The 19363-nt window shown below is 42.7% G+C and overlaps 1 long non-coding RNA gene across 1 annotated transcript in view; it reads right to left on the bottom strand.

Annotated features, from left to right (window-relative positions):
- Positions 1-16405, bottom strand: part of LOC147018883 (uncharacterized) — a 31844-nt gene extending 15439 nt beyond the window's left edge. The window contains exons 1-3 of the long non-coding RNA XR_015062572.1: positions 16269-16405; positions 9528-9697; positions 4315-4455 (exon numbers count right to left, since the gene is read on the bottom strand). This is a non-coding gene — a long non-coding RNA (uncharacterized LOC147018883). The remainder of the gene's footprint in view (positions 1-4314; positions 4456-9527; positions 9698-16268) is intronic.
- Between the last annotated feature and the right edge of the window lie 2958 nt (positions 16406-19363).

The raw sequence follows: 19363 nt of genomic DNA, 5'->3' as shown, positions 1-19363 counted from the left end.
CACGATGTATGCCGGCGTATGACTCACACGTTCCGCTACGCTGGCCACAAGTTGTTTGCACGGTCTGCGATCGTTGACAGACGTCAACACATGCTACTTGTAAGTTAATCATAAGTTGAGACATGCCGAGGTAATGTTTAGCGAACCCAAAACTTATTTCTAACCTATGATTAACGTGTTGTTGGCACGTTACACGATCGTTGCCACACGTCGACAGACGTTACTTTTAAGTTACTCATAGGCTGAAAGACGTCGGTATAATCGATCGTCCTTGCGTCAGCGTCCACGGCCACGGCCAGGACACTTATTTGCAGCATTCTTCAAACTTTTCTTCGGCATGACGAGGATGTTCACACTTCGATGTCTAGCTTGGCTATGATTCCAATTGTCCATCGGCAGCGTCTATTTAAAATAGTCGAGTTTGAGCGTTTTAACACGTTCAGAAGAAACGCTTCAAATTTCAAACCCCAGCGTCAAAAAACAAAGGCGAGTGACAGCAATTTAAATCGTTCATTGTAAACAATGAAAATAGCTGAGTGGTACCGTTTAAAAGTCATTGAGTGTAAAAAAAAATCAAATTGTTGAGCGCAAGCGTCTACTTTCAATAGTGGGGTTTGAGCGATTTAGCACGTTCAATAGAAACGATTAAAATTTCCGAGCGCCAGCGTCAAAAAACAAAGGCGAGTGACAGCAATTTAAATCCTCCATTGTAAACAATGAAAATAGCTGAGTGGTACCGTTTAAAAGTCGTTGAGTGTAAAAAAAAAAATCCAATTGTTGAGCGCAAGCGTCTACTTTCAATAGTGGAGATGCAGCCATTTAAATCGTTGAGTGGCAGCCTATGAATAGCAAACCCTACGTCACCGGCAAAGATAAACTGCCGCACGATATGGATAAGTTAGGCTATCGTTGGGCATAGTTTGTGAACGCCAGCTTCACGATAATTATTCGTTGGTATACCGTATCTATAAGTAATCAAAGCGCTCTATGCACATTATTAGTTCATTGTGCATTTGTCCAACCCGTTATGAATAGACCTAAATCGTAAAAACAAGCTCTAGCTCATTGTTGAAAAAGCCCCATAAAAAATTACCCACGAAGAACTTTGAACAATGGTGAAAAGATGTCTCCTACCCGTGGACACGCGGACGCAAGGAAGATCCATCATAACCCACACCCTCCCCCTCACACTCACCTACTACTGCCAACATGAACAAACTACTACTAATAATAATACTAATACTAATACGGTTGACATGGACATCGACTCAAAAAGGACTCGAAAACACTGTTGGGTTCCCCTTTTATGAGCAGCATTTTTATATACCAATTCCCAAAACCGCTGGGAACACGTCTTTATATGCCAGTTGTAAGCTAGAAACACGTTCATTTTTTTTTTGTCGACCGGAAGACGTCATTGGAATACGTCTACATACGTCGATGTGTGTTGGGACTACGTAAAGAATTGGTTCAAAGCACGTCAAACATAAGTTAGAAATAAGTTTCGCGTAAAAAAGACATTACCGCGACGTGTTTCGACTTATGAGTAGCTTATAAGTAGCGTTTGTGAACGTGTGTAAGCGTCCACATATCGTGTGCAAAACTTATCCCCATCGCATGCGGAACGTGCGTCATACGCCGAGTACGTCCAAAAATTTTGAACATGTTTAAAATTTCTTGACGTACTCTACTTACTACGACGTATGATAGCGTACTTTAGCGTTCTACTCACGTATACCAAACTTACTCGTACCGTATATTGACGTGCCCCAACGTTTTAGACACATTTTTCTTAGGTCGGCATACGCAGGCAAGATCGCCAAGGTGTGACCGCGATTTTGACCCTTCCATTTCTACGGCAGTTATGATTCGAATCGTTGTGCGTCAGCCTTTTAATAGGCTACGTCACGACATCGTCGGCGATGCGTGCAACGCGCTATGCCTAAGTTAGACTATCGTTGGGCATCGGTTGTGTAGGCCGACAACAGGTTCAGCATTCGTTGGTATAAGTTATCTATAACACAACGAAACGTTCTGTGTCCGTTACCAATGCGTTATACACAAGACCAAGTCGCTATGAATACGTCCGAATCTTTAAAAAAAATCATCAAAAGTTCAACGTAAGCCAGCGTTTTACATAAATTTTAACACGTTGCCATCGCTGGCTAAAACGTCAAGGTGTGACCGGGCCTTAACAAACAGACACTTCTCAAATCACAATCGCCATGCCCTACCTTTACGTTTTCCATTCTGTGTGAAACACAAACAAAGCAATTGTTAAAATGATCATCAAATATTGAAAGGCTAGGCATCACCGGCCTTCCTACGCACAGTATGTATAGGCCTCAGGCTTCATTCCTTAGACCTCACCTCCAGGTTATTATTAATTTATACAGTGACCGATGCAGTGTTCCAGACTTCCTGCCTGGGTTTTATTATTTTCTCCTGGGAGAGTTTAACGCAGTGCTCCATTGCCTTTAACCTGCCAAAATGAAGGTCTTCTCCTATGACCAAGAAAGACTTTTACGATAGGAGTAACAAATTAGCCTAGGTTTCTAAATACAGTGATATCGTTTTCATAATAATAATTAGAATAGGAACATAACTAATAATAATAGTTAAAGTGGTGTATTATTTATGACTCGATGGGAAGCAGTATCCCGATCAACAAATTCTTCCTGTGGTCCAACGAGCGAGGCAACCAAATATCATCAGTACCTGCATGAAAAACTCTCCAGAGTGGCAACATTGCATGACGCTAACTTTAAGAACAAATATGTGCGTGCTCGATCGACTTGATGGTGCGGATGAAGGAAGTCGAAAACGACTCGAGCATTATGCTGATTGGTTGTTGCAACTGAGTGAGGGCACCTTTACGTTGATGTAATTGCATTACCACCTAGTCTTTGTGTGAAATTGGAAGATGACGTAATCTACCATGTGTGTGCCGGGCTGAAAGAACCGTCCAATCATACAAATTGAGTGGTTGGCTTCACATTAAACTTTAACCACAACGAATAACATGGTTGATCTTCTCAACAGTAAGATCATTGACTGCCTGCTGAATGACACTTTCATCGCTGAAATTGTCGATTCTGTGGCCAATCAAAACCTATCTGACCTTTCTCCACCTGAACTACTTTACTCGATAAATCGTTCAGGTCTGCCACCACACAAAATATCACTGAAGGTCAACCCTCCAATCATGCTGTTGCTAAATCTCATTCCTCGCAATGGCCACTGGTTAAGTCATGCAAAAGGAATGTCACTGATCATCTTCTTGGAGCACAGATTATAGGTAGTGAGCGTACCGGGTCTATTCTCCTTATTCGAAGAATTCTTCTTTCTCCATCTGACACAGATCTTCCTTTCCAACTCCACCAACGACAGTCATCACAAAGGCCGGCCTGACTGGAAACTATCAACAAAAGCCAGGGTCAGAACCTGCGGCTGTTTGGAGTCCTGCTTCCCACCAGTGTTTTACACATGCACAGCTGTACATTGCAGCGAGTAGAGTCAGAGATCCACTGGATCTACACAGCGATCTTTGCCAACCACAGTGAATTCCGGATAAAGAGAAGGACTGAACATGCTGCAGGCCAACGAACCCACAACGTTGTTTATAGTGAGATCGTATAAATTCAGGAGCAGATCCAGAGTGAAATTTGAAGGGTTAATAGCTCCCAAGAAAATGTTGCTTTTAAAAAAATTAAAATGGACTAATTCAGTGCAGTAAACAAAACCTTTCATACTTCATTACAACAAACATAGGCTATACGTAAAAACTGAATTACCAGTCCCCCCCCCCCTTCCCTCCCCCTCAATCCACCACTGAAATGAAATGGTTAAAAAAAAAAAATGATTATCACTATTGTTCACCATCACAATGTATAAATGATGCCAATGGAAACAAAGGCAATGCTACTTCACAACGTTTGTTTTACTGAGATGTATAAAGCAACACATTTTTTTTCTTGATTGTCACTCATTCACCATCATTGACACTTTCATTTTGTAATTTAGCATTTATTTAATTTCACTTCAAGTTCTCATCTCTGGGAACATACAACAAATTCGTAACATTCTTTTTTGGCAATAAGTGTGCGGATGACTAAAATTAACGCTGGGTTGTTAGCAGTAAACCTAAACTTCCAGAAACGTGAGGCAGTGCTTCATTGAATATACATCACCCAAATGAAGGGAGCGTTTTCTGTTCTGCAGGTCACTAAAACTTATCAGGAAATTGGGCAATGTAAATTTTTCACAGCTACCCTGTACTGTCTCCAAATCAGAGTTAGTAATGTATGCACATACCCTGTTGACTTCATCCTCCACGCTTTGAAAACGAGTGCAGCATTGTGATATTTCAGCCCAAAGCTCATCTTGTTCCCATCATACTTTATCATGGTGCTCCAGCCATGAGTCAACCTCTCGCCTCTGCTGATTTGTCTGCACCTACACGATGACAGTATGAATGGAGATCAAAGAAATAAGTGATTCAACAATCAGGAGGTATCATACAGAGTGCCGATTCTGTACACTTCAAAACTTGCATCAGATGTATGTAAACAAATGTTGATTGCATCCTGGGTGATCTGATCATTCATCCCTTTAAAAGCACAGTATTCACAGAGCTGCATACTTTGTAGGCATTGCATAATTTGATTCCAAAGAGAAAAACAAAACAAAATAAAAACCAGAACCACTTTGTTCCAAATTATTCCAAATGTTCCAACCTGAACAAGTAGATCATGATGATATGACTGCAGAATCATAACCCATAAACCATTCTGATTTCTACAATTTATAACTGTAACTACAATATCTGAAATTGTTTCACGCTGCTTTTCACTTTGTGAACAGTGTACTAACAGTTACCTAATCAATATATTGTTGCGGATTCGCGCCCGCCGGCGTGCGAACGGCCACGTAACTCGAATCGCGGCACATCGCCCACCGGACGGACAATCCCGTCGTGACCCTCTCGGACTAACGCCGGGAACTAGTCACGGGTGGACCTTTCGGCCTCACCACGATCGTGCCAATCGGCCCCCCGCGTGGGATAGGGTTGCTCGCCAAATTCGACCTACCTAAGTACCCACACAGAGGGTAGACCGGGCGATCGCACCTCGCCGCAAGTCGACTTCGGACACAGGCCACTTTAAGCGACCCGTTCCGTACTATCGGGATAACCGAGCGGTGTTATCGTCGGCCTCGACGGTTCGATTAATTATCGGGCGTTTTAGCCCACGACCAACCCTTTACGTGAAGTAAGATGGAGATTCAATAGAGGAAAAGACGAAGCGAAGCGGGAAAACAGTTCAACATAAAGCACATTTATTTCACGATGAACGGAAAGCACACATATACAATTACACCAAAAGCAAATGTAAAAGAAGAAGAAACACAATATTACACAAAAAGCAAATATAAAAGAGAAACACAATGCAGATCTATTACCGACTACGCGAGCACACGGCAACACTTATGCAGTTTTACTTCACAGACGGCGCCGACAACACATATACCCAAAGCAAAAGAAAAGGACCACCCTCAAGGATGAGGCGGGCCTGGGGCCGAGACCGCATCAGGCCTACCCGTCTGGTGATGAGCCGCGAAATGGCGCTGGTGCCCCGACTCCGCGGGCCTCGCTGGGACTGCCTGGTATGGGGTGGGGACGGGGCCCCCTTCTCGCACTATCTCAGTGCGGGGGGAAACAGGAGGGGGTTGTTGATGCTCGGGGGATGGAGGATATCTCCCTGCCTCGGGTCCCACGACGAGCGTCTCCACCACGACCTCGGTCACGCCGCCGGCCTCTCCCTCCGCAGCTCCCCGACTCCGACACGAGCACCCCCTCGACCGCCTTCGCCGCCGCCACCTCTCCACAGCTCCGTCCTCTTCACTCTGACTACTACCACTTCTTCCCAGCTCCACCGACAACTCTTGACTGCGAACTGCTTTGACTGACGAACGCAGCCGTTTATATCCCCCGTGGCCTCGCTCCTTCACCTTTGACCCTTTACCTCCGACCCTTCACCTCTAACTGGCTCCCCATTGGACCGAGGAAAAGTGGGCGTGAATGCTTTTTGATCCATGAATTTGCATATAGCGACCACACTCCAACGTACCTGGAGGTGGGGCCAAATCGCCCCACGCTCACCGATAGGACGGAACAGAAGTGGGCGTGAGTCGTTTTTGATCCGTTTTCTTCGGAAAGGCCGTGCCTCTGCACCCGCTGCTCGGTGCGCGCCCTGCACGAGTCCAGTATCGGTGCCCACAAGTGGCGCGGGAATAGTGGTGATGCGATGGTTGCGAGGGCGAGTTGTGACGGTAAAGGTTGTGGCTGTTGTTGTGAAGCGGCGTTGCGGTTGGTGGTTGTTGTGTGATGGCTGTTGAGACATGGTTGGTGGTGGTAGTAATGGCGGCTGGTCCAAAATAAAGATAGTAAAAGAAAAACGGCTATCTAGAAGGGTCGCAGCCTGCATGAATGACATTTATTCCCTCTAAACAACGGGTTTGGGCCTAACTACACATATACTTACAGAGATATCTCACCTAAGGGACCTGAATGGTGGTTTGCGAATTTCGTCAACCACAACAATATTTACGATTATATGATTTCGCAACTAACAGACACTTCTCAAATTACAGTAGCATGAGAAAGACCCACCTCATACGGGAGATTAATACCCCTTCCCTTTGGCTGGGTTACAAAAGTACTTGAAGTGCATCACATGTACAAAGCAAAATTGCACGTCATCTACACAGATGACTTGTAATACAATACAATCTCCCACCACCACTGCATGGCGTTATATGATACACAATTACGTAGAGATTTTTGCATCACCCCACTCCTCCTGAACCCATACGACTTTTTTTAACATTTGCAGGTACACATCAGGTACAACTACCAAATTTCAACTCATTCCATCCAGCGATTTAGGAGCATATATGGGTCAAGCAAACAAACAAACACCAACAAGGCAAATTATTTGTTTGTAGTATGATGATTTATGGTGCGGTATTTAAGTCAGGTCAGTCTTTTTGGAGTGCCACTTCTTCTTGCATGTGGCAGCTTAGTTGCCGGGGTACCTATCATTTCTTGGACGCGCGACTGTGTCACTGATGCAGTGATCCTCTACCAGTTCACACTGGTACTCATTTTGCCAACCTCGGAAGGATGATAGGCTGAGTCAACCGCCTGGTGTTTTAATTCCAGCAGCCAACGGGGCTTGAACTCAGGATCCTAGGATCTCAAGCCGCCACCCTAACCACTGAACCAACACCAGGCTCCTGGACTGCCACTGCAAACATGTAACCCAGTTCTACCTGCTGCATGGTCAGGTTGTTGGTGAATAAACCGATACCTTTCACTGGCTTTGCTTGTGAGGAGGGTAACTTTGACACCCTGCCAGGAATTAAAACAACACCTGATAAAGGATGCATGAGTTCCCTTCTGAAGCCTTCTGAAGATATCCAGTAAGATGTTGTCTCCTAAAAAACACCCATCCAAATTCAACCAGTTTGTAGCAACTTAGGTAGCCAAGAGGGGTAGTGGAACCCTTGATGTGAGGCAGATAAACTAGTATAAACCAAAGCAAACAATCAGAAGGTGAATGAACTAGTATTTAGCCAACAGCAACCACAAAACAACACCCGTGAGGAAGAGGGTGGGTACACATTGTCGCTGAAGCTGTGGAAAGCATGTTCCTCATCTGGTTGGTGACACTGCATTCCAATTCTTCCCCAACCACTTTTGCACCATATTCATGGTATAAATTGACATTGATCATTGGTGTTAGTGCTTATTCGTAAAAAAAAGAATATTAATAATAATGATAATAAAACAATGATCAGCATCTCAAGAGCCCAATAATGCAATTGCAATATTCATAAAGAGATAAGGCGTGTACTTGTTTATCCTGCTGTTCCTCAAAATGAAATAATTATCAGGAATTAGGCAATGTAAAATTTTTGGCACCGACCCTGTACTGTTTCCAAATCAGAGTTCATAAGGTATGCACGTACCCTATCGGCTTCATCCTCCAAGCTTTGTAAATGAGTTTGCATTACGATGTTTCATCCCAAAGCGCGTCATGTTCTCGACAAACTGTCTTACCATGTTCTCGCCACGAGTCTACCTCATACCTGTGCAGGTCAGTCTGCACCATCACGATGAGATGATGAAAGGGGATCAAGGAAAGAGATGATTAAAAACTGTGGAGGTATCACACAGAGTAACTGCACCAAAAGCACAGGATTCTGTACACTTCAAAACTTGGACCAGAAGTTGGAAAACAAACGTCGATTGCATGTTGGGTGATCTGATCATACATCACTTTAAAAGCTGACTATTAACAGAGCTGCATACTTTGTATGCATTGAATAACTTGATTCCATGCAGAAAAATAAAATAAAACCAATTCTTCCAAATGTTCCAACCTGAAGAAGTCGATCATGATACAAAGACTGCAATATCAAATCACACCAACCATTGTGATTGCTACAATGTCGAAGAATGTCCTTCTGCTGCATATTATGAAGGTGCAAGTTCAGCTATGAGGTATAATGCTTGAAGCACAAGATCGGTAAAGGAATGTCCAATAAATGGTTCATGACATGTTCGACACTGTTTTGTTTTTTTTTACAACTAAAATGGCCACCAGTCGGCCATCTTGGATCTGATGTTGAAAAATAAAATGACTCGCATATATTGTCAAGTATTGTCTTTGTGCCAAGTACAAATAAAATCACTCCATACATATCCAAGATATGGTTGCAAAAGCACGCATGCACAGACACAAAAATTGAGTCCAAATCCATAAGCCACTGTTTTGGACTAAGTCCGACAGGGGCTAAAAAGACATAAAATGTTATTCCCCACCCCATTGTTTTAGATATTTTGCAGTATGGAGTTGAAGGGCTAGTTCATATTAATGGAAAACAAAAATGGCCGCCAGTCTACCAGTCAGCAATCTTTAATCAGATCGCAAAATAAAGTGAGGAACACGTGTATGCCATCATGTACTCTGCTTGTGCCGAGTTTGAACAAAATCGGACCACGCATGTCTGAGAAATGGCTGGGAACACATTTAAGTCACAAAGTGGCCACCAATCGGCCATCTTGAATCTGATCTAACAAAAAAATGATTTTCATTTGTAAGTCATCATTTATTATCTGTGTGCTGAGTTTGAATAACATCGGTAAATGATTTTCCGAAAAATGGCTGAGGACGTGTTCGACATCAGGTTATTTTTTAACAACTAAAATGGCCGCCGATCGACCATCTTGATTCTGATCTCAAAAAAAAATGACTTGCATAAGTATACCACCATGTGTTGTCTTTTTGCCAACTACGCATAAAATCAGTCCATACATGTTCGAGACATGGTTGCAGACGTACACACGCACACACGAAAATCGAGACAAAATCCATTAGCTCACGTTTGGGACTAAGTCCAAAGAGGGCAAAGATAGCAAAGCAATCGTGAATAAAAAATGAAAACCAAAAAAAAAAATGCACCTTTCTGGAAGACATTTGCAGTTTCTTCAAGAATATCTAGCCTGCTGCCAAGCTCCACAACATCCTCCTGCTGTCCTCTTCTTTCTTGCTCAAATTTCATTGCTTGGTCTGAGAGAGCAGTTTCGAAATAAGAGTTCTTAGTCTGAAGTGCTTCACCCTTCTCCTCAGCACTGAGAATGAGTATTTGAGGAGGAGGGAGATTTTAAAACAAGAGTGGAGGAAGAAAGTTCAGTAGTTGGAAAACAAAAGTTTTGGGACATATCAAAACCATGAGCAAAGTCTCCAAGATAGAACCCGTCAGCAAAGTCTCCAAGATAGAACCCGTCAGCAAAGTCTCCAAGATAGAACCCGTCAGCAAAGTCTCCAAGATAGAACCCGTCAGCAAAGTCTCCAAGAAAGAACCCGTCAGCAAAGTCTCCAAGATAGAACCCGTCAGCAAAGTCTCCAAGATAGAACCCGTCAGCAAAGTCTCCAAGATAGAACCCATCAACAAAGTCTCCAAGATAGAACCCGTCAACAAAGTCTCCAAGATAGAACCCGTCAACAAAGTCTCCAAGATAGAACCCGTCAACAAAGTCTCCGAGATAGAACCCGTCAACAAAGTCTCCGAGATAGAACCCGTCAACAAAGTCTCCGAGATAGAACCCGTCAACAAAGTCTCCGAGATAGAACCCGTCAACAAAGTCTCCAAGATAGAACCCGTCAACAAAGTCTCCAAGATAGAACCCGTCAACAAAGTCTCCAAGATAGAACCCGTCAACAAAGTCTCCAAGATAGAACCCGTCAACAAAGTCTCCAAGATAGAACCCGTCAACAAAGTCTCCAAGATAGAACCCGTCAACAAAGTCTCCAAGATAGAACCCGTCAACAAAGTCTCCAAGATAGAACCCGTCAACAAAGTCTCCAAGATAGAACCCGTCAACAAAGTCTCCAAGATAGAACCCGTCAACAAAGTCTCCAAGATAGAACCCGTCAACAAAGTCTCCAAGATAGAACCCGTCAACAAAGTCTCCAAGATAGAACCCGTCAGCAAAGTCTCCAAGATAGAACCCGTCAGCAAAGTCTCCAAGATAGAACCCGTCAGCAAAGTCTCCAAGATAGAACCCGTCAGCAAAGTCTCCAAGATAGAACCCGTCAGCAAAGTCTCCAAGATAGAACCCGTCAGCAAAGTCTCCAAGATAGAACCCGTCAGCAAAGTCTCCAAGATAGAACCCGTCAGCAAAGTCTCCAAGATAGAACCCGTCAGCAAAGTCTCCAAGATAGAACCCGTCAACAAAGTCTCCAAGATAGAACCCGTCAAAAAAGTCTCCAAGATAGAATCCATCAGCAAAGTCTCCAAGACAGAACCCGTCAGCAGTCTCCAAGATGGAACTCTTTTCCTGATTTTTCCCAAATTTCACATTGTCAGTCTCGCATTGCAAGCCATCAAGGCAGAACTGTTTTTGTATCTCCAATACAATTTTCTCAACATCGTCGAGGTTCGAGGACAGTACAATACATCGATTGGGAGTTTCAGATTAGCACCGTTTATCCAAGATAATCGGAAGTCATCCCAAGCCAATCCATCAAAGTCTATTCTTCAAGCAAACAAGATTTTTTTTTTTTTGGTAAATATTAAATTGTTTTTTTTTATTAGACATTGGTTGAATGGTGGTGTGTTTATTTGTGAGAGATGTGATTTGTTTAGACGACCCCGCATTTTCCCCAGCAATGTTTCACAACACCAAGCATTCTATCATTAATTTCACATCAAAATATATCAAGTAAGAATTAAAAGTACTTCAGGCAAGCAAGCACATCTCTTAGCAACTCAATAACAGGAAACGCAAAAGAGCTTTGGAACTCTGCCTCGACATCCTTTCCATTGTCTAATATTCACACGTTGGCATCGTTCCCAGATATAACGATTTCTGATTTCTTTTAAAATAAAATGATTTCTGAAGTACAATGTTAAATTTAAAAAATGTTGATAATGTGTTTGATAAATTATTTTTTATGGTGGAAAAGGGGGGGGGGGGTGGAATGAGGTAAGAGAGGGGATGAGGTTGAGTTTTCTTAAGAAACAGCATCGTCAATTGAAAAATACTTAATAAAACAATATATCCTCTTAATATGGGTTTATAGGTAAATTATAGGCTGGTGTTGGCTGAATATTTAGGGTGGTGGGGTTGGGATCCGAGGATCCCGAGTTCAAATCACTCTCAGTGCTGTTGAATTAATACCAGGTGGGGTTGACTCAGCCTGTCATTCTTCTGAAGTTGGCAAAATGAGTACCAGCTTGTTGGTACCATGTGTCAGAGTGGCGACCTGTCCAGGATTGTGGCCAATAGCTAGGGAGACTGCTGAAGCAGCACCAAAGCTCTACACAGCGTATGGTCCCAATCTCCTCCTCCTCGTCCTCAGTATCATTATTTTAACAGGTGAGCACCCAGGCATATTGCCTCTATTTTTATGTCACCTTTTTTGAACTTGAACTTCATTTTTTTTTGACAAGTGCATGAAGCTGATTGAGAGAATGCCAAGAGTGTGCAAAGCTGTCATCAAGGCAAAGGGTGGCTTACTTTGAAGAATCTAAAATCTAAAATATATTTTGATTTGTTTAACACTTTTTTTGGTTACTACATAATTCCACATGGATTATTTCATAGTATTGATGTCTTCACTATTATTCTATAATGTAGAAAATAGTAAAAATAATGAAAAACCCTTCAATGAGTAGGTGTGTCCAAACTTTTGACTGGTACTGTATATATATACAGGGTAGCCCGAAAGTTACTTTACCCCTGATAAATTTCTTGCACTTCCCTCCGTCCCTTCCCCTCTGCCCTCACCCTCTCGCCTGCTATGGTATGCAGAAACACGGACTCAGAAGAATGATGGAGCACATACAGATACAATGATAAATTAATTATTACAAGTACTGTACAATAAAACCTGTATATTAAAAGAGTTCAAGAACAATGCGTCACTGGGAAGGGGTAAAGTGACTTTCAGGCAACCTTGTATATATACATATATACATATTGTTGCAAATTCGCGCCCGCCGGCGTGCGAATGACCACGTGTAGCCAAAAGCAGCGGCCTCGCCCACCGGAATGGACAATTCAGTCGTGACCCTCCGGGAACTACCGCCCGGAGCCAGTCACGGGTGGGGGGTTAACCTCACCACAACTCAGTCCGCATTCTACCCGCGCGAAATAGGGTCCGATCGCTGAATGGTCGATTTACCTAAATACTCGCGCGAGTAGCGTACCGAGGAGTTGTACCACGCCACAGGTCGACTCCGGACACGAACCGCTTAAGCGGCTCGTTCCGTACTACAGGGATAACGGACGGAAGTTATCGTCGACCTTGACTGTTCCAATTATTTACCAGGCGTTTTAAACCCATTATCAATCCCTTACATGATGCAAGATGGAGATTCAATAAAAGGAAGGAGACAAAGCAAAGCGGGAAACAGTTCAACAAGTAAGCACTTTATTTACACACACACACAGACAAGCACGTATATACACCATACATTCAAAATCCAACAAATAACAGTCAATACAAAAATCAAATGCAACAAAAGCAAAAGCAATACAACCGAATAAAAGGGGCAATTATTTACACTTCTACAGTTCTACTTGTCGGGACTCGGCACCACGTCACTCATTCCAAAAAGCAAAGGAAAGAAAGCCACCCTCACAGGCAATGAGGCAGACAGGTCCGTGCACAAAATATGTGTGGAACCTGGAGGAGAGGCCAGGTACATGAGACCGAGAAGGTCTTACCCGCGTCCTCGTGACGCGATGGCGGGCAAGCCGCAATGTTCGCACCGCTGCGCCCCGACTCCGTGCCCCTGGCGTGGTCGGCGAGCCCTCTCCGGCGTGCTCCGCGCAAGCAGTTTGGTTGGTACCAAGTTTAGGGTGGGGGAGGAACGGAGACCCCCGGCACCATCTCAGCGCGGATGGGGGGGAGCGAAATTGCTGATGCTCAGGTTCAGGATAGGGGAATGGCTGGCTGACTTGGGTCCCGCGACGAGACGTGCGACCCCCACACCGCAACCTCGATGCCAACCGCTGTATTCACTCGACTCGAACTCCCATCTTCACTGAACCGCCGCCTGCCACTGAACCGCGCGAGTCGCCTTGTGCTCGCGTCTTTATAGGCCTCAGGAGGAGCCTATATGCAAATATCAGGATCAAAACGCGATTGGAGGCGGGGCCACGCCACCCTCTGTTCAGCCATTGGTGCAGCAAAAAGGGGGCGTGAAACCTTTTTGATCCGAATTCCTCTCGTAAAGAATCCACGTTCATCGCGCTTGGAGGCGGGGCCATTCCGCCCGACGCTCACCCATTAGACGGAGAAAAACGGGGCGTGAAGCCTTCCTGATCCAAATTTCTCCCTCGGAAAGGCCGCCATTCGTGCTTGCGGCTCGATGCGTTCGGCACCAATCGCCGAACGGGCCCGGGACAGCACGACATTTGGTGTTGACTGGTAGTGTGGTCGATGGTTGTAGTAGGAGAAAGGCGAAGGTGGTGGGGGGTTTGCTGAGGTGGTTTGGTAGTTGGCAGGCGTCATTTGGGAATGGCAGTGAAGCGATGTTTGCGGGATGGAGTTGTGAAGGTAAAGGTAGTGGCTGTTTACATTGTTGGCGGCTTAATGGTCGAAAATAACAATAGAGAAAGAAAAATGGCTCACTCAAAGCATCGCAGCCCAAATGAATCACACATATTTCCCTCTATACAACGGGTTTGGGCTAACTACACATGAACTTACCGATATATCTCACCTGAGGACTCTTTATGGTGTAATGTGAATTTCCACAACCGTAACTATATATATATATATATATATATATATATATATATATATATATATATATATATATATATATATATATATATATATATATATATATACACACCTGGTGTTGGCGCAGTGGTTAGGGCAGCGGCTTGGGATCCAAAAGGTCCTGAGTTCAAGCCCCGTTCGGCCACTGAATTAATACACCAGGGGGTTGACTCAGCCTGTCATCCTTCCGAGGTCGGCGAAGTGAGTACCAGTGTACTGGGCCGGTGTATACCCCAGTTAAAAACAGGTGTACCATATCCCTGTGTCGTAAGAGGCGACCAGGGTTGCGTCAGGAAGGGCATCCGGCGTAAAACATGTGCCAAATCACTATGCGGATCATACTGATAATCCGCTGTGGCGACCCCGAACAGGAGCAGCCAAAGGAAGAAGAAGAATATATATATATATATACATATACATACACACACACACACACACACACACACACACACACACACACACACACACACACACACACACACACACACACACCCGGGAACCTTGGGTTTCCAGTTTTCAGGATAAAAGATAAATAATTGAAGGATCTTGGACTGTTTTGACAATAATACAAATATTTATACAGTACACTTTGTTTGAAAAAAGGTTTTGATTAAGGTGAAATTTGAAGTGATCGAGCAATTCGAGGAATGAACATTTGCCGTCTGAACGCTTCGATTTCCGGTATCCCCACGTTGCAAACGATTTGTTTTTGTCTCAAAATTATTGTTTTTAGCTTGAAATATTGGCGGTTTTCGGGTGAATGCAAATTTTGAGATCCCGCATTTGTGGTAAATTACTTGTATTACACAATAATAATAAAACCATGCAAAAAAATTTACACAATAATAATAATAATAATAAACCATGAAACTGCCAAGACAATTTCATTGGCTGAAGAGTCCAATCCAGGATAGGTTGCCACTCCGACGCCGGATACACAAATGGCTTATTACCCCAGTCAGCTCGTGCTCATTTTACTGACCTTGGAAGGATGACAGGCTGAGTCAACCCACCTGATATAATTATTCAACCGAATGGCAGGGGCTCGAACTCAGGATCCTTACATCTTAAGCTACTCACCTTAACCATTAAGCCAGCACCAGGCTTGTATCACACAATGCAGTCCTCATATTAAAATATTTTTTTTATTCCATCCCATTTGTATGCTTCATCGCTTATTTGCGCTCTCAGTTGGGCAGTGACTCCCATATTCGGCAGCCCCAAAGATCCTGACTCACCAGCCCAAATGGACAAGTAAGATCGTCCGGCCAAATCCCGCGAATACATCATGTCCCTAATTTATCGCACAACAAATTTCAAATATTTCTTCAATGAGTCGAGATTAACCCTGCTCAATAATTAATTCAACATTTTTTTCGGTATTGCATTGTGTACAACTTATGATACTAAGAACACAGCTTATTTTAGATGCGACATGTACTTTGAATTAGTCTTGAAAAAAGCTTTGAAAAATAATGAAATAAATAGTTGTTGACATCCGAATTTGGGCCAGTGTGCTGACAAATACCTGGGCCCATTTTTAGTCCCAGTCCATCACTGCGTGAAAACCTAACCTCTGCCCTCCTTCGGTGATGGAGGTAACAATATCCATTGTCTGTTCATCAGTTCCATAACTCCTCCCAAACTACTGGTCGCACAAGGTTGAAAATGGTACCACCTTCATCACCAAGGACCCAACTTTGGACAAAACATTTTCATTATTCATATCGATAAATGCCAAGACAAAACAAGTGTGAACTATGCTTTGTGGCTTCGTGACAAGTCACAAGATGCTGCTGATTGGCTGCAAGAGGCTAGGAGCATCGTGACCGAGTCCTGGAAAGTGACGTAACACACCCTTTACCGTTCTTCGAATTCTAAAATAAAATTACAACTCCATATTACCTTGCAGTTCTTTCCCTTTCTTGGCTTGCTCCTCAAAATTACTCTTTGCAAACTCCACCATGCATCTTTGTCTGTCTTCATTGTGGTGCCTTCATCATCCTTGAATGCTCTAACACTTCAGAAGCTCTAGTCAGATGGCTCTGAAAGACAGACATACATTACATTTTGATATTTTGTCAGTTGTCTGATGAGAAATGATATGCAAAAATGATAAATTAGAGGCTTGCAGATACGATGGCATTAAATCATCTGTGAGTGAGATTTGTGATAAAGAATTTTGGACAAAATTTTAAGGTCTTTGAACAGTTGGTAGCCATCTGCAGATGAGCAATCTCACCAGTCCTGTTTTTTTTCTGCAGTCTCAATTCTCTGCTGCAACTGTTAAATTTCATCTTGCAGGGTTGCCAGTTCATACCGAGTGCCGTTTTCCTCTGCCACTCTCTCAGCGTGTAGGGTAACTCAGCTTGTGCAATCCCCAGAAAACCTAACAGGGCAGCAATTTACAGAAAAAGGCACATGGTTGGAACCACAGGTAATTCGAATGGCATTTAATTAATCTTGCACAATATATCTTAATGCAGTTTCAACATATGGTATCAATAGAAAACAATGACATGATATATTTTTAAAATTTATTAAGTCGTTCAACTTTCAAAAGATGATAGTTAAAAAATAATTTTAAGCATAAAGTACCAAGTTCAGTTTGACATTTAAAGCACTCAGAGTTAACTTGTTCACATACAAGAGATTTGAAAAAGAAACAAGACCAGCATTGTCGGTCACATTAAACAACCACCAACTCATTAACTCGTCGTCCACCCCTCTTGAAAACCACACTTTAAATTCGGGTAAATGTTTCCAATTTTTATTCTTCATCAATTGAAGAACAAAACATGATGTTCTCAGTAAATCTTTCTCTACTGTTCCTTTTAAAAGCAATGACAATATCATATTGCATGAAAGAGCAGAGCCCAGTAACTATATTCTCTGAGATATTTTACTGCAGGGTTAATATAAATTATTTAAAAAAAATTCTGATCGATGCTCTTTTTGTAAAAGTACTCTGGCATTTATTCTATGACATGGATACTGCAACAACATCAGAAACAATGCTTCAAATGATAATGTCGTCACGGTCTCTTGCCATGTGAATCGCACTCAGAAAGATTAAAGCATCTGCTTGTTCAAGATCAGCAAAGTTGCTTGACAATTACCATCACACCTTTACAACCACACAAGACAATTAGTGACGATGCTTTTTGTGGCACACCATGACAATGTTATTCTGCAAAGCCTCAAAAAATATCTGTTCCACATTTTAAAAAGACCAACTGTCTGTTTTTTTTCTCTGTCTTAAACTACTGCTATAGTATACAGAGGAAGTGAAAAACTGTTAAAATGTCAATCTTTTTCCTCTCTTTTTTTCTATTTAAGCACCTTTTGTCCTGTATTGCTCCCTCTGCTCTGCTCCTCCAGGATGTACATGCTTTTCCAGTAACTACTGAGTTAAACCTTGTTGTAGACAAAATTGAAGCTCATGGAAGAAAAAGGTGACATTGAGGGTCCTTTTACCTTCTTGTCCCCTCGTTATTCCATGACGTTAGATTCTGTACACAAAAACGTCACTCAACCAGGACTCCCTTGTTTTTATCCACAAAACAAATATATATTTGGTGCCTTGAATGAAAAGAAAATTGACACAAAGGTGAAGGTCATGGAAGAGCAAATCATTTGTTAGGGTTTGAGTTATGATGCTTCGTTTACTGCTTCATGTTCATTTCTGTCCTTTCTTTTTATTTGTTTGCATTGGGTTTTGTTTCTGCTTTTTGTTATTGTGTAATCCAGCGATTCTACAATTGCATGCAATTTAGCCAAATGGCTACCAAGGGTAATTTCAAATAAATCATTCATTCATTTATTCATTGTGAAAAATGGTCAGAGTAAGAAATCTTGATTTCCTAAACTCCAGTGGACGCTCTTTAGTTCTGTTTGTTGCCAGTCATGCTGTGCGGAGGAGAGCGGTCGATGACAAAATCAACTCGTTCAGCACCAAGGTGCTTGGTAATGGAGAGTCCTTTTTCACAAACTTCTTTCCATTTTCCCAAAAGTAGCTGACACACCCTCACTTTGCTGAATAATAGATGCAGCCAAAAAGAATCCAGATGTTGTGTGAAGTTAACCAAGCAACTTGCATCTTTGCAAAGCTTTCAAAATGTTTTGTTTGCTTCAATTTGGCAATCTTTACCATTGTTTTACCTTGATATCTGTTCTTCCATCTCTGTCTGTTTGTTCATCTCACTATCATTGGCCTGCTTGTCGAGTTGCAGCTCTCGTTTTTGCCATTTGTCTGTGCTTGTCTACCCATTATACTCTGTGTTAATGCTGATGCATTAACCTCTCAACCTCTGATACCCCGCTGTTCCATGCTCACCCTTGACCTTTGTTATGAATAAAGAACAAGTGAATAATAAAAAAGGACAATTAAAATCTAAAGAAAAGAATGAAAGGCATATGGTGGTGTGCATGTGTGTGGGGGGGGGGGATTGGTATTGATGGTGGGTCATGGTGGAAGAAAAGTAAGTGGTGGTGATGCCAATGGTAGTGGTAGTGGTAGGGGAGGATTTTTTATTAAATTGAAATTCAACCTAAACAAGGCTGAGAGCCACTAAATGTGAAGGGCTACAGATAAAAAGAAGAGGAAAAACTGGCAAAACCTTCACCTCGTCCTGAAACAAGGAAACCTCTTCATGGGACCACTGTGCAGGAGAAGGTAACTCGTCCAGGTGGAAAAATAAATGTTCCTATCCCCATTGTGGTGAGAAATGATGTGGTTGTGGTGAGAGAAAAGAAGTGATGGGGAGGGGTGAGGGAAGAAAGAGATGGTAGGCCAGGAAAGTATTGAAGAGTTCAACAGGCAAGACAACCTTACTCTGTCTCTGTGACCAGGCTGATTCTCTTTGGTGGCTTTCCATCTTTGCTGCATAAAGAAGATATTTGTTGAATAAATGTCCAACAAAAGTGGGGGAAAAAAATAATTGAGTAAAAATATTCATTGGAAAATAAACATCTCACAGGATAAAAATCAGACAAGAATG

This window comes from Eptatretus burgeri, chromosome 10 (genome assembly GCF_056783735.1).
Source record: "Eptatretus burgeri isolate ZD-2024b chromosome 10, Ebu_testis_v1, whole genome shotgun sequence".
NCBI lineage: Eukaryota > Metazoa > Chordata > Myxini > Myxiniformes > Myxinidae > Eptatretus > Eptatretus burgeri.
The sequence above is the reverse complement of the archived record's forward strand: the minus strand, read 5'-3'. Positions and strand labels throughout refer to the sequence as shown.